The sequence below is a fragment of the Taeniopygia guttata genome, chromosome 1 (assembly GCF_048771995.1).
Source record: "Taeniopygia guttata chromosome 1, bTaeGut7.mat, whole genome shotgun sequence".
Classification (NCBI taxonomy): Eukaryota; Metazoa; Chordata; class Aves; order Passeriformes; family Estrildidae; genus Taeniopygia; species Taeniopygia guttata.
In genome coordinates, this window is record NC_133024.1 from 91,823,654 (window position 1) to 91,839,511 (window position 15,858).

The window sequence follows — 15,858 nt, forward strand, 5'->3', positions numbered from 1 at the left end:
CCTCAGTTCACAGGCTTGCCTACAGTTTATAGATTTACTCACATTAATATAATGGAATTTATCAAGATATTTAAAATTATATCCACAGTTTCTTTTAAATATTGCCTTCCATATGTAAAGAAGTTCTGTGTGACAAGACAGAAATCAATGGCAAAACGTGTGTGGCAGGGGAAATTAGTAAAGCTAGTATTCAGAAGGAAATAATTTTGCATGTGTACTGGTCAGAATAGAAACATCTATCAGAGCAAAGCCCACCACCTAGAAACAGTTTCAACTAAAATATTTCAGCAACACAGCCAAGGAGTAAGTGACTTCAGAAAATAAGAAATAACTGGTTTTGCTCAGGAAAGCCAGCTCCTTTTACTTGAAAGAATTTAATAACCTTTCACTTGCTTAAAACTTGCACATGGAAAGAGGCTTGTAAGTATTGTACAGGCATGTTCTGTATGATGAGGAGCCTTCTCCCAGCTGCAGTTTTTGAGGGCAGGGAGGGGGAATAATTGCAACATTCCTTGTAGTGTCACCATTCACACTTCAAAAGGGACATATATGGGAACAAGAATAACACTGGTGCTGTTCTGAATGTATATTAGAAAGCACCAAAGTGGATATAATTTATCCCTATAGCATCCAGATGCTGTGAAAACTGATCTCATATAAGCCAGGATGCTTCTTTTATGATTTAAATTCTGTTTCTTCTGGCCCACATGAAGCATATGAATGCCACCAAGGGAGAATTCACATATAAACTAGCAAACACTTCTAAGCAATTTCAAACCTTTTCTGAAGTGATAGTAATATTTACATGATCCCTGTATAAATTTTGAATCCTTTAGATGCTTCAAGAAGAAACAGAAAACTCTTTCATGTAAAACTTTATGTAAAGCTTTGTCTATGACATTGTACACAAAACCAGATTGCATTGTACTTCCACTGAATGGAGAAATGGCCAAAACAGAGGGTTTAATGAAGATAATATTTCCCAACAGAGTGATTAATTAGAAAGCTCTAAAAGTTCTTAAGGTCTTCCTTAATGGTTTAAACAACCTTTTATTATCTCTTTTTTTGTCATGCTTCTCAATATCAAATGGTTGCCACTTGTGAGAGGGAAAAGTAGATAATTTATATACTAAAGGGAGTATAAGGTACTTGTGTTGTTGGAAACCTACTTGAGGAGCAAAGTTTAATTTATTCTTTTTTTTTTAATAGCGTGGCTGCATTGAAGACTGAATTTTCTGTAATACACTTAGAGTTTATTGAGCACCAGCTGGAGATTTGATCACCTTTCTGGTGTTTTTTCAGAGGCAAATCAACCAAGTCAGTAGAACAATCTCAGTCCTCCCATGAAGTTTGTGTGGCTGAGTTCTGTTGGTTAGCTTTGTGTTGCAGAAGACAGACATTATCTCTCAATCACTCACCATTTTCCAGGTGTGTCCTTCAGCTTCTTCACAAATCAATAGTTAATCTTGCTGTGTTGAAGCTTAGAAAACTCTCTTCTACAAAGCATTTTTTATTAGCAGATTACTAATCCTTGCCATCTCTGCCTTCCTGCTATGGGGAACTTCATGAAATGATAAAATTATTTGGGTAGGAAGGAACCTTTACGATCATCTAGTTCCAGGCCCCTGACAGGCTGTTGAGAGACCCAGTCAACCTGGTCCTGAGCACTTTTAGGCATGGGGCATCCACAACTTCTCTGGGCAACTTGTTATTGTTCTCACCCTCAGAGTAAAGATTTTTTCCAGTCTTTCAGTTTGAAGCCATTCCTTCTTGTCCCATCACTACATGTCTGTAAACAGTCCCTCTTCAGCTTTCCTGCAGACCTTCTTTAGGTACTGGAAGGCTGCTGTAAAGTCACCCCAGAGTCTTCTCTTTTCCAGGCTGAAAGAGCCCAATTATATTAATCTTTGTTTATAGGAGAGACACTCCATCTCTCTAATCATCCTGATGGGCCTCCTCTGGACTCATTCCCCCAGGTCAATGTCCCAGCTGTGCTGGGGACTGCAGGGCTGCATGCAGTACTTCAGGCAGTGTCTCATGAGAGTGGAGTAGAGGGGCAGAATCACCTCCTTTGAGTGTAGCTTCCCCTGGTACTGCCTGTAGTTTCTCATGTTTCAATGCTGTAACATTTGCATTCACAAGTATTCTGTTTTTCCACTATCTACATCAGCTGCATTGATGGTTTGTGTGTGTGTTTGTGTATAAATACCTGGGAGAAAAAAGTGACTGCAATGCTTAATGCTCTGGAACACTTTAACAATGATAGCTGCATATTTATTTTCATTGTTGATCAACAGCTATTGGCAAGGTGTAGGAATGGATTGCTTCTGTCAGCCCAGATGGTGCTCAAAGTAGAGTTTATTCAATGATATTTTAACAATATTTACATGAATGTTTTCTTACAAGTTCTGAGAATAACATTCTGTGTTGAGTACAATATATGCTTTGCCTTCAAAGGCTGTTTTTGGTAAAGGCCACTCTTCTTTCCTTTTTTTACTCCTTCATTCCCCTGTTATTAAGCGTCTCTGTCAGAGGAGCTCGGGGGTAGGCTACAGGTTTAGCTTTGAATGCTTTCACCCCTAGCAGCCTGCATGAAGCTCTTTCCCCTAAGAGGATGAGCAGAACAGAGCATGGCTGGCTGCTCCAGATCACACTTAAGCAGCTGATGGCAGTGAATTGACATTAAGATGCCAAAATGCAAAGCCTGTGGTTTTCTGCAGAGCTTCTTCTGTGACACTGTTGGTGACCACCAGCAGAAAAAAAGCAGGTACAGAGTAGAGAAGACCAATGAGACCTTTAGTCACTTCAGCAGCTATTGGTGAATGTGACCATTTGTCAGAGCAGCCGTGGTCAGAACTGCCAGTGGAGATGTATCTGGGCATGCTTTGAACACGGCCCAACAAAGAGCTGAGGCAGCCGGGGGTCAGTGCTGGCTGCACTCCCAGGTATTTATTCCGCTTCTGCCATGGTTTGCACAACCCAGGCTGAGAGCTGTGCTGCCATAGCTGCACAATAACCACTCCTGCGAGTTTAGACTGGGCTTGTGAGCATGAGTTCCAGCCATGGCTCTGCACAAACAGTCCAGCTCTGCCCTTATTTGTTTGTTTCAATTCCCCAGTGAGATCTTCAGGCACTACTGCAATAGAAATAATAATGAATAATTAATAACTTCTGCTGAATCATTTGAAAACTATTCACCATGAAGCTGATGTTTATTAGTGCAGAATAGGTGATGCAACAAAAGACAGCAAACAAAATGAGCTGTGGACTGTTTTGCTTCAATTTATTGTACATTTTCTTCTTGGGATAATTATGTCTTAAGATGAAAGCAAATTATGTGCATTTGTGGTTGGAAAGATTCCCCTTGCCTCCAAATATGTTCTGAAAGTAGCTTTGTTTATTACTCTTGGTATTATTTTACTATTAATACAATGCTGATAAAGTGTCTGGACAGAGGTGAAGTTTTTCAAAAATAGAGTTATGAGACGTCAGAATTGGGTATGTTCTGTCCTTCTGTCAATAATTCTATGTTCTTTTGGCATAAATTCATGTCAGCCTCCATCTTTGAGCCCAAAGCAGCTAGATGGAGCTCTTTGCTCTCTAATTAACAGGAAACTATCTTAAAGAACTAATTTAAAATCTTTGGACCAATCTGCCAATGAAAATATTCTCATTTTTAAAAATAAGATAGCTCTGAGTAAGAGCTATGTAGGAAGGTTTTGCAAGATTAGACTCAAAGGCTTAAACTGCAAAGACGTTAATAATGAGCATGTGAACAGAGCTGGTTCTGCAGTGCATGGACTGGCAAAAAAATAAAAAATAAATGAAACAGAATAAAACATAACTTGACAGTTTCTTGTCAAGCAGTAACTCTGTCACATACACATATAGATACAAATATTGAATTAGATGATACAATGATCTTTCTCTGTCTCTGACTCAATGAACCCAGACAGTGTATTCATTAGTAAAGACAGCTAAGGTGCTGCTTGTAAGAAGTTGTATTGAAAAAAGCCAGGTAGAGGTCCTATGATCTAAAATACTATGGCTAAGAGAAAACTAAACATTGTATTCAAAATCTGCAAAGCAAGGCAGCAGTCTTATAGCTGGTCTTGCTAGGTTAGGGAAATCTATGTAGTATGGGTATTTTTCCTTTTGTCAACCCTCAGGAAATAAAGATAAATTAAAATGGAGAACTGTTTGCTTTTAAAATATGCACACAAATGATACTCATAATCTATACACATTTAATTTGTTATACATTTTGGGAAAGGTAACTAATAAACATAGATATGAGGATGTTTATTCTTTGTTTTTTGGGGGTTTTTTTGCAGTACACACAGTTATGCTGATTTTATACTAAAATCTCTTAGAATTGGTGGAAAATTTTCCCACTGGTAGGAAAAGCTAAAAATAAACTATATCATATAATTGCTTTCACAAACCACTAATCAATCTCCACTCCTGAAACTGTGCTTCTGCCAACTACTAAAGCATCCTGGTTATTACAGACACACAACAGAGATGTCTGCTTCTGCTTTGGTCTCCCCTTCCTGGTCTATTAACACCATGAGCTAGCAGAGGGAACAGAGTTGCAGTGACACTGTGGCACCCATGCATCACCTCAACTTCAGAGCACACAAGCATTTTTCAGAAGCTACACTGACCTCCTGCTTGTTGTGCTGTTTATGACCTGGACTGGTCTTCCTAGGCAGCCGAAGGAGGCTGGAAATACTTGCTGCCCTTAAGTACCTCCATTGCCATGGCCCAGGATGGAATACTCCAAAGCAGACTTTGAGATTTTCTCAGCTGTACATGGTACTGCCTCTTTCCAACATGGAGTCTGCCTGAGCAGTCTCAAGATATTTGTCAGTCACAACTTTTGTTCCTCTTCACCTGTTCAGCTCCAGCCCCGGCCACACAGGAAAGATGCTACCGAATCTCACTGCAAGATTAGAAAATTTCTACTCTCCCAATATAACTTACTGGTAGCCTACTTTATCTCATATAAGCATACCTGAAATCTTAATTAGATCCTCCCTGATGCTAATGGAATAGAGTCATGCTGTGGCTACATTAGCAAATTAATTGCAGTAATACAACTGGATTGGCAGGTGAAAGCAGTCATTGATGACACTCTTGTGTTATATCCTTCACAGAACTTTGGAGTCATATCACTTGAGATATGATTTCTTTCAGTTGAATACCTCCACTGCATGTGCAATTCAAAATTTTCCCAAGGAAATCTGTGCTTCAGGCCTTTTCTTCCTGGATCTTGGGTTCCTTCAGGATGTGCCACTCTGTCTGCCTGCCTCATACAGAAAAATGCCACTACTCACAGCAGTTTCCTCTTAATATTATCTGACATCAAACAGATGAAAATATCACCTCTGTTCCTGCTCATGCTATGCAAGACACCACCTGCACCTCCGTTCACTTCCCTCATAGCCTGCACGTTTGCTGCTCTGTGCTGCAGTCACAGAGTGAATCCTGTGGCTTCAGCAGGTGCCTCAGCAACCAGAAACTGACACTAGCATGCCCAGATTTCTGTCTGATGACTTCTCAGGCTTGATTGATGCTGAATTGAGACCACTGGGAGTGCATCACCATTGGGATGACCAGTAGGAGGTATGATATTTTCCACTACAGTAGGACACCACCAAGAATTTCTCTTGTGAGCTGGCTTCAGGGTCTTGCCATCCTGACATGTAATTTTGCAAGCTGGTATTTGTATTTAGAAAAGCACCTGTAACCCTATGGAACTTTACAGACTTCAAAGCCTGGTCTGTGGCTAATCAGCATGGGATGGACAAGTCCACCACAGGCAGGGTGCAGTGAAGCTCTCCAAGACCATTCTCCACAGCTGCTTCCTACATCCAGCAAACAACTGACATAAGCAAAATGATTGAGACCTTTTCATTCTGGGGCTGCATTACTCTTTGTATTGCGGGAGAGAGGGACAGGGCCCTTCTTCTTCCTTCCTGCTTCCCAATGCATGGAAGCTGTGATCCCCTAAACTGCAAGGCCTGTCACCAATTGTTCACGCCAAAAGCAGGACAATATGCCTTGACAGAGTTTGCCAAAAGGAATGAGGATCCTCATGCCTTCTGCAGCTCTGTCCATGCAGTCAGTGGGGTGCAGGCACCATCTTTTGAAGCTGAGCAAGGATCATTCAGGACACTCAGGCCAGGTAGCAGCACTGCTCATGCATGCATGACTGGATTATGAGTCTGTGCTAAGGACTCCACTGTCAAATATGACACACTTTTTACTTTGTGTGCAAGTCATGTGTTTCAGCAGCACTCTGCAAGGTGGAGGGTCACACAATGCAGCCTTGATGACAGTGCCTGCTGTGTCCTGCAGGATTGTGGGAGAATAGATTTTGGACTGAAATGATGAGGAATGCTTCTTCAGCAAAACTGTGCACAATCTGTTGCACCCTGCACATGAAGCACCTATGGTGACATGCATGCAAAGGATGTTATCTATTCCTTCATGGATGGAGAACATCTGAAACCAGATACTTACATGTCCCCATCTTTTCCAGAAATTAAACTTCATACTGGAAATCATAAAGTTTTAAAAAGAAAAATAATCTTGAAGTGCCTTTTAGATCTGCTAAGTCCTCACTCTTCCTCTGGAAGACACTACAGTGGATTTTTGTAGCTATAGTGTTGAGCTTCAATTTCTCAGCAGTGCACCTCGATACACTATTCCTTTTCACAAAGATGGTTACTCTAGTTAAGTCTTCTCTAGCTTTCTGCCTCCTATGACTTTTTTGTGTATCACTATGTGCTTTGACTCAATAAGTCTCAGGAAACCACCTTCACTCTCCTGAGATGAATCTCCTGCCCTCACAGGTCTTTCCTGGAGTAGCTTCTCTGGGGGATGTAGCAGCCAGAATATACATGGGATTCAGCTGAAAAGGATGGTGTGGGGGTGTGTTTTTTGCTGCTTAACAAAGATCTGACAGGAGAAGAGGGCCTTGAGCGTGGTTTGCTTGCATGAGGCACTGCAGGGAGCTGGCAGCAACACAGTGGTGGGAGAGAAGCTTGTTGAAGGTTCTGTTAGCTGGAACTGCTTGGGGATGGGACAATCAATAAATATTGCAGTAGTAGATCTAGCTGGTCCTGAGTAGTGGGAAATGTCCCCTCAGCAGGAATATTCTCCTCCCATGTCAGACAAAACTCTGTCTTACTTCTCCTTCATTCTTTTCAAACTTCAGGAAAAATCTCCCATCTTTTCTGTGCCTTGGCTTTTGCCTCAAATGTTTGATTCACAGACACTGAGCCCTTCCAGTCTCACAAATTGCCCCAATTCCTTGCCCCAGAATTAAAGCTGGAGCCCCAGCTTTGTGTGCTGGCCCTCTTACTCATGAACACTCAGGGGCCAATCTTTCCACAATGATGCAGTTATTCGAGGAACCACTATACCCTTCCCATGCTAGGAAGGGCCATCAATACCCACAACCCACAGCCCCTTCTCAGGCACCTTGCTCTTATCCTATGGGGGAAAAAAAAAAAAAAAGATGGCACATGCTAGGATGACTCTGAGCTTCAGCTCAAGGTGAAATACCTGTATCTAAGCAGAAATGGGTTAGCACAGGTGATCATCTTCTGAGCTGACAGGCCTCATCCCTTCTAAGGAGATCAGTGTGGTAGGGAAATTGGGAAAATCCACATGGCCAAGAAAAAACTACTCCAGGAGCAAGGACACAGAAAGAAAGACCAGGAAGAGATGCAGGGAGTAGGGAAAAAAAAACCCATCCCCACCACTTGTCAGTTGTAACACAGCTCAGTGGGTAAACATGGTAAAAAACTGGTAAACATGGCCAAACAAAAATGTCAGCACAGTGCCTGTAACTGTCTGTGGGAAAGAGGCAAGCGGTCACTGAGCTGTCCAGAGCTTTTTCTCTCTCCACCAGGCTGACTACCTGACACACTTGTGTATAGGCTCCTCTCTGAGTCCCTTTCTCCTCCTCCTTCTCTTCCCAGAAACCTGAGCTTGAAGGCTCTGAAGAAAGGTGAAGGAGATGCTGTTGTTGTCACTTCTCCTGCTCCTGAGATCCTGGCTCTTTGAAGGGAATGTAGACGAAAAATGGAGAGGAGTGGTAGCCAACTGCTACCCCAGTAACACCTCTGTGTTGTAAATACAGGGAAGCCTTTCAGCATGTGCTTTCCAGTCTCATGACTGAGGGCAGAAGTGGGAGCAGTAGTGTTATTGTAAATAGTACAATATCTACAACTTCAGGTGATAATCTAGTGCCTGCAGGAAGGGACTATGCAAGAGTGTCATTTTACAGTAAACTAAGAAGGATGAATCACCATAGAGTGCTCTATTCACAGCTTTCCTGGATGTCTGGACTGAGCTAGATGCTCTTGCTGAGTGGCATTGGATGAAAAGTTTTGGTTGTAGAGACAGTTGCTGCATGAAAAAAATACTCTGGCAGATTTCAGACCTTGAAGAATACTTTGCAAAGTGGTCAGATCACCAATACAGTAAATCGCAGCTGCAAATACACACCTGTAATACAGTTGCTAAAGATTCATCCCTTCTCTTCCCAGCATGGAGATGTGAGCATGAAAAGTGTACCCATGCTCCAATTAACGTAGGACAGAAGATGAGTATTGCAAGTTATGGTGGGAGTGGCCAAAGTGGCTCCTCTGAATGTCCTCACATGCCCACATGCCTCCTGCAAGGTTTAGGTGTGGGCTCTGGAGGTCAGTACTGGCCTGGTGGCACTGGGACACAGGGCTATGGAGGTTCTAACAAGTAGCCAACCTTTTGGTGGACTCCCAGTCACAGAACTTTTAAAGCTGTCTGTGATGGACACAGACCTTCCCCTGTCCTGAGAGTGTGATTGTTTTCTTCAGAAAATTTTCTCTTCTCAAATTTCAAGAGACACTGTTACTAACCTGCTGATACTGACACTGTTATTCAACTATCCAAGATATTTTTACCCTCAACATCTCACAGCTTGACAAAAGATGTCATTTCATCAAGTGCCTGTAAATCTTCCAGGAGAATGGGCAGGTGTCTGATACTTTGACACACAAACAAAGATTGCAAGCTAGAAAAGAAAACCGTGGCAAGGTTGGACTGGTAGCCAAAAGGAAAGGTAGCAGACCCAGGGATGTCTCTGTAGAAGATGAAATGTCTTTGCAAAAATAGCTGAGGCATAACAGTTGTTGATAAATAGAAAGACAGAGATGACACTTGTTCATTTGAATGTCAGAAGAGATGCTTTATGGGATCTGTGGAAGAGTCAAGAGCCTCCTCACAGCACAGATATTTTATGTAACACCTAGTGGCAATGTGGCCCACACCCTGGCTCAAAACCCAGTCTCCATGGAGCATTGGAACACTTTTAAAATTATAATTTCATTTTAGTTTCTTCCAAGGGGAATTTAACTTGTGTGCACCAAAATCACACTGAACCAAGATGCTGAAACTGAGGCAAACAGGGAGGTCTCTTCAAAACTGCATAACTGTTTCAAGCCCCAGTGTCCATGTAGAATTCTTTCCTCGCTCTTTGGAGAACAAGGGGAGACAAGCTAAGATTTTTACGTTGGTGGTCTGCCCTTATAGCTGAGATGTAATACTGTAGATTGATGCAATGCATACAGGATTCCTGATCTATTTTCTATGTTCACTTTCTCTTCTGAGGAATTTAAGGATTCTTTTTAGCATCTGACGCACACAAATATAAAAGTTGGTATCTGGACCTGGGTAATTGGAAGCACCCACAGGTTAGTAATAAGGACATGACTGGTAGGCTGCCTCCCCTGAATACACAATGCTGCACTGAAGCTGGATGAATTCTACTGTGTCCAAAAAGGCCAAGTTTGATGGCAAACCTTCCTTCTTATTTATATATAGAGGGTCTTTTTTATTATTATTTGGCAGTAAACAATCCAAGAAGATGTCTCCCAAAAGTCCTGTAGTATGGAAAAGATTGAACAGAAGTAATCTAAGTAATTTGAGACAGTAAACTTATCCCATTGGACCTATGTGCTTTTTTAAATTTCTCACTTTCAGTGATGCTTTTGGAACTGAACAAAGTAGAAAAGAATGAACCAGATTTTTTTATTTCACCAAAGTATAAGAAAGGGCTCAAGTTTAAATCAACTCTGCTACTACTGTTTAGGAGACACATTTTAAAAGCAAATCTTTGACTTAGAATTATAATTAATATAACATGAAATTAAAACTTTCCAATGTGCTGTCTGGCATTTCCTTTTTACTACTTCATATCTTCCAGTTGGATTAGCATCAAAGAATCATCACAAGATGTTTGCCTGAGGTTCAGCTGCACGATCACATCAAACTTATTTTTTCACACCTGAGGGATTAATTCAGAGTTAAGAGTTTTATCTACTTCAACAATTAAGCACATATATTTAAGCTTAATATGTCTTTTTACACTTATTGTGTGGTGATCAATAGGAGATTTTTGCTTGATTTTGCTCTTTTGATACATTACTTTGGAAACAAGGTACTCCAATATTTCAAGATGAATAATTGTTGAGATTTTGCAGACTATGAGGCACCAAAATGTCCTGAAATGCCTTGCCTAACAAATATATTTACAATCATACTTGTTTAATCCTCAAGTGATCATCATGTCACATTTATATGTAGGTGAGAAGAATATTCAGGCCAACAAAAGGGTGACAGGAAACCAGATAGTCAGATATTTGGATAAAGAGGTATTATCCAGGCCTGAGTGATATTCTGCAAAACAAGGAAGAGTAAATGCCAGTTCAGAGTTCAGCAGGGCAGATGAGAAATAGAATTACATTCTGCCTTCTCTTTCCCCTGTTAACAGTAGTACCTGGGGTGAAGAGTCCCTTGATAGCCACAGGCCTTGCAGGAAGCTGCTGGCAAAGTCCAGCCACATGTGCACTGAGGCAGACGGTTCAATAACTCCACCTAGGACACAAAGAAACCATTTCTGGCATGCAGGCACTGCTGGTTGATTGGCAGAGCCATAGGAGAGAGAAATCAAAGCAAATCCAGTGTTACACTCCTCGTGCTATCAGTGCCCTGCTGTGCTGGTAAGTCATCTTTGGTGCCCTTGTGTTTTTCTTCTCCCATTTTGAACAGGTTAAGGAGCACATTCCCAGCATAGCTCAGGAAGCTGCCTGCTACCTGCTCTTCCCTGAGCACCCATCCTACCATGCTGTACCACAACTCTGGGGAAAGCCAATAGCTTCCAATGGCAGTGGGTATTCCTGTTATTAATTAGTGAATAAGAAATTACACTCTGGTTGATTTGGATTCCTATAGTTTATCTGCATTAAGAGTTTATCTGCATTATGTCATATGCTTAGAAATAATCTGCTCATTATCCTTCTCTTTCTCCTGTTGTTTGCAACAGTCTCTTATTTCCTATGCTGAAATGTAGGATGTTATCAGATGTCTATGGAATGGAAGTAAGCATGACTATAAAGGGATATTCTACATAAACAGATGCTTCTCTGAGGTGTGGGAGTTTACTGACAGAGCCATTTGTGCAGCTGAACCTCTTCTGATTCCTTTCAGACCCCTTATTATACACAATGTGCTTCAAGTGTGAGAGCATTTCTGAATTTGTAGCTGAATATCAAGCATTTCCCATGTATTCTCTCAGAAAACCTGCTTGGGGATAAGGTGAAGAAAACAGATGGTACCAATACTATACCACAGAGAAATAAGAGAGATTTTAAAAAGTTGTCTAATTAAAATGAATCATTTTTTAAGAGGTAGCAGCCAATATCTTATACTTCAGGAAAAGCCATGTCCAATGTCCACAGAGATTGTTTCTAATGCTGTTGATGGTATTCTTTCCTGATCCAGCAGTAATATAAGAAGTTTTCTGTCCTTATATATATCTGTAAAATGAGTTCTAGGATGGATTAAGAAATTCTAAACTAGAACACAAGGAATAATTTCTTCCCATGAAAAATATTAGGATTAATCTTTGTGGTGTTGGTGTCAAAAAAAAGTCAGCTGTGAAAAGTTATTGATCATACCTTGATTGATTATACAAATTAATACATCTGCATTGTTAAGGAAACTATTCCTTCATTTCCTTATCTTATTAATTTATTTTCTTCCTTCCATAATATCCACTCCCTTAAACAAGGGATTTAGTCAGGGTAGGGAGGGAAGGTAGGAAGAGAGAGGAAATGTCTAGTGGAAAGGTATGGCTGTGCAGGTTGGCAGGCAGATTAGCCAGGTGATGAATGATACTCAGGAATGTTTGCACACTGTGCCTCATTAATTGCTCTCCATTAAGTGGTGAACTAAGGAAGAAAAGCTGATTTTATTTTAATCTGAATTGCTCACATGAGCAAAGTTTCATTTCATCAGACACTTTTGCTTGTACAGCTCAGCTCCCTATCATTCTATCAACAAATAGTTGATTTTTTGCTGTTTTAATGTTTCTTACACATTTTGCTATTCAGTTTTTCAAATGACAGCAATGTAAGTTCATAGATGCAAAAGGAAAGTAAAGCATGCTTACTATCCTTGAATCATGTACTGCCTGCTAGAGTGCAGTACAAAATACTGTCCATGTTGCAAAATCAGAGCATATCAGAGTGAATTATTAGAGAACATATTCAACCACAACTTCCCTTCACTCAGTTCACATTTTATTGAAGATCCACTACAAAGATTTGAAACCTGGACTCTGAAACTATTTTATTCTGAATGAAGGATAAAATCAAAATCTTCAGTAGGGCACAAGGCAGAAGTGAGTGGCAGGCCAAGTCTTACTTCCTAGGTACAGCTGTGGCATGCTGTAGACAAATGTAGGGGTGCACAGGAACTTATATGACCCTTAATTTTTTTCCATGCCAAGGCTAGACTTTTTCCCCAGTCCCTGTCCACGAATGTCTATGCATCCTCTGAGGGCTTCCCTACCAAACAGACTCCTGATAGAGCCTCTGTGCCTCTGCAACCAAGGCTTTAGGACTAAGCATGCCCACTGGCAGCAAGCTCCCTCCTCAAGGCATCTTGTTTGCACTTCTTGTGTGCTGGAAGTGAAGACAAGTAAAATATGGTCTCTGAGCAGTGTGGTAGGGGTGCCGTGCTACTGCTCGCTCCAGCTGGGGGCTGCATATTCATTTGCTCAAGTGAAGTGGTCTCCTTCTATTTTAGATCATGCAACTTAAAGTGCATATTCAGTTGAAAGTCTTGGACGTAGCAGTGCAGTCCACTTTGCTAATTAAACCAGAGCTGTGTTTAATTCATTTTGACAGCACACTTCTTTCCCTGATATATCTGTAACAGCAGGAATTCTACTCACTGGCTAATAGCTCCACGGAAACATGCAGTTACAGAAATTGCCCATAAGTCATCATGTTTCTTGCCATGCCAAAATAGTAAAAGCACAGAAACTTATCTGACCAGATATGAAGTGGGCTTGTGCCATGGAGGCTTTTCTGTTCCTCTAGGCAATCTCAGGCAGCATAAATTTGAGCATCAGGCAGGGGACAGAAGCATAACTGCAGATGTTCTTAATGTCTACCAAATTCCTCAATCCTATTTAGAAATAATCACTGTTCTTTCTGGTCCCTTGAGCTAATGCTTAGGGTAAACTCAACTAGTTACCTAACATAATAAAGTGAAAAAGAGAGTAGGTGTATGGTGTGAATCCATGGTGATGCACAGACTAGATGTTAGACAGGGTAAGAAATTAGGTTTCCTTCCATCCATCTATCAGCTGTTAGATTGGTAGCCATAGGAAACACAGCCTGGTAGGAGAAGCTGGAACATGCAACAGTGATATCCATTGAGAGCTTTAAAGAAAGATACATGAAATAGCATCTGGATTTGTGAAAGAGAATAATAAAAGAAGCATTGTTTTTTGGCAAAAAGAGAAAAGCTGATAATTTTCTTCCATCTATGTCTATACTTGCTGTATCTGCTCATTCACTGTCATAGTCCTAGGGTGCTCTTAGAACAATGGTCCATAAGAACCTTCAGAATTCCAGAAAAGTGTTTGAAACTGCTATGCTGGTTCAGTATGCACAGCATTTAACCTGCAGCTGAAAATGCAACACAAGAATTCATTAGGTGCCACTGCAGCCCTGCAAGACACCAAGGGGTTGTCTTTTCTATTTTGCAAATAAACAATAAACAACATCAATTATTAATGCTCAAGTATTAACCCACAACATTATTAACAAAGACCAATAGACAGTGCAGATTTCCTCTGTAAAACTCATTTTTTAAAAAATACATTAACCAGTTAAAAAAAGAAAGAGGATTTCAAGCTAATAAAACACCAGGAATTTTTCATGTAGGGTATCCACAGCCTGATGACAGGAGTCTCTCTGAACACTAGATAAAGACAGGATGAGCCGCCTGCTGAAGGAAACATTCTTTTCTGTCCCTCTCTCTCTACCAGCTTGGCCAATAGCACCTGGCTCTTAGGAAGTTTTGAGAGGACACCCATGTAAGAGCAACACTAAATGCTTGAGTTTGTGCAGAAATGGAGGCCAGAGGGCAATGCCAACCGGGTGGTTGGCATTGCAAGGAGGCTTCAGACCCCAACTCTGGTCTTTCATGTCTCTTTCTCTTCTCATGATGAAGCAGTGAGACCCTTGGTAAAAATACCCTCCTTCCTCCCGGGAGTAGCCCTTGTGCTCCTCTTCTCTTTGGAACTCTTGTGCATGCAGTGGGTACTTTATGACTCTTGTTCATTCAAATACACTATCCCATTCTTCTTTGACAGGACAACCAATTACCCTGGAGTGATTTCAGAAATTATGCTAAAATTGGCAGAAATGCAAACCCTGTCGGGGTCTTTTAAGTTATTATTAGACTTTTCATTTCAATTTTTCCTATTTTTTCTAAGTATATGAGCTCCTGAACTATACAAGAGTTAAGCACACAAATACCTTTTAATCTGTTGTTCCTAATCCATGCTGAATATGCATTACCACCTTAGGTGAAACAAGACACTTGAAGTTTTAATGTTTGATCTAAGTCCTCAGCTGAAATACATCAAAGCTGGTGCCTACTCTTATCTTTTTTTTTTTCCCAAGAAAAGTATTTCCACATTTGAAAATAATTACTTTAACTATTTTTTCTAATGAAAGAGTTGCATTGACAAATATTTCACAAGCTGTTTCACCTTCTTTGGCTTATTATTTTAGTGTGAGTTTGTTTTTGTACCAAGCAAAGAGAGCTAGGACAAGGCAGCTGATGTAAAAGCACAACCTTTTGTTGTTTTGTTATACTTGCCCAGTGCCCTGGAGTTTTATTTCCATGACAGCCTTTTTGAATGGCATATTTGCTATTTTCAGTTTACTCTGCGTGTGTTTGCGTATGTGTGTGTGCGTGTGCGTGTGTGGGTGTGGCTGCAGAACAATTCCCATTGATGAGGAAAGCCAGAGAAGGTTTTTAGGAGGTGTTATGAAATACTTAGAAGGAAATAGTGCCTGTAGATGCCAGAACAAATAAATTAATAATGTTTACAGCTCAAAAGTTTTTGGAAGCCAGGCTGTTCAGGGTGGGTATATGCACATGTATGTGTGTGTACGTATGTGTGTGAGTAAATATAAAGGTCAATGAGTCACACTGTGTTTAGTAAATGAATGAATAAAAGAGCCCAGGATACAGGCATCAACTAGCACACATGCCTAGTAATATTACCCGGAACCCATAAACTGTGACATCTCACTTGCTTGGAAATTTCTGACAGCCCTGCTATCATCATTGCCCTTTATTGATGTTATATAAAGAACATGTTGCTTTTTCTTTTGTAAATAAAAGTATAGCGCATGTTTACAGGTGAATAGTACTACTTAAGACAGCTGACTGTTTTATTCCAGGAGAAGCCTAGTAGTTGCTTTGAAATGGTAG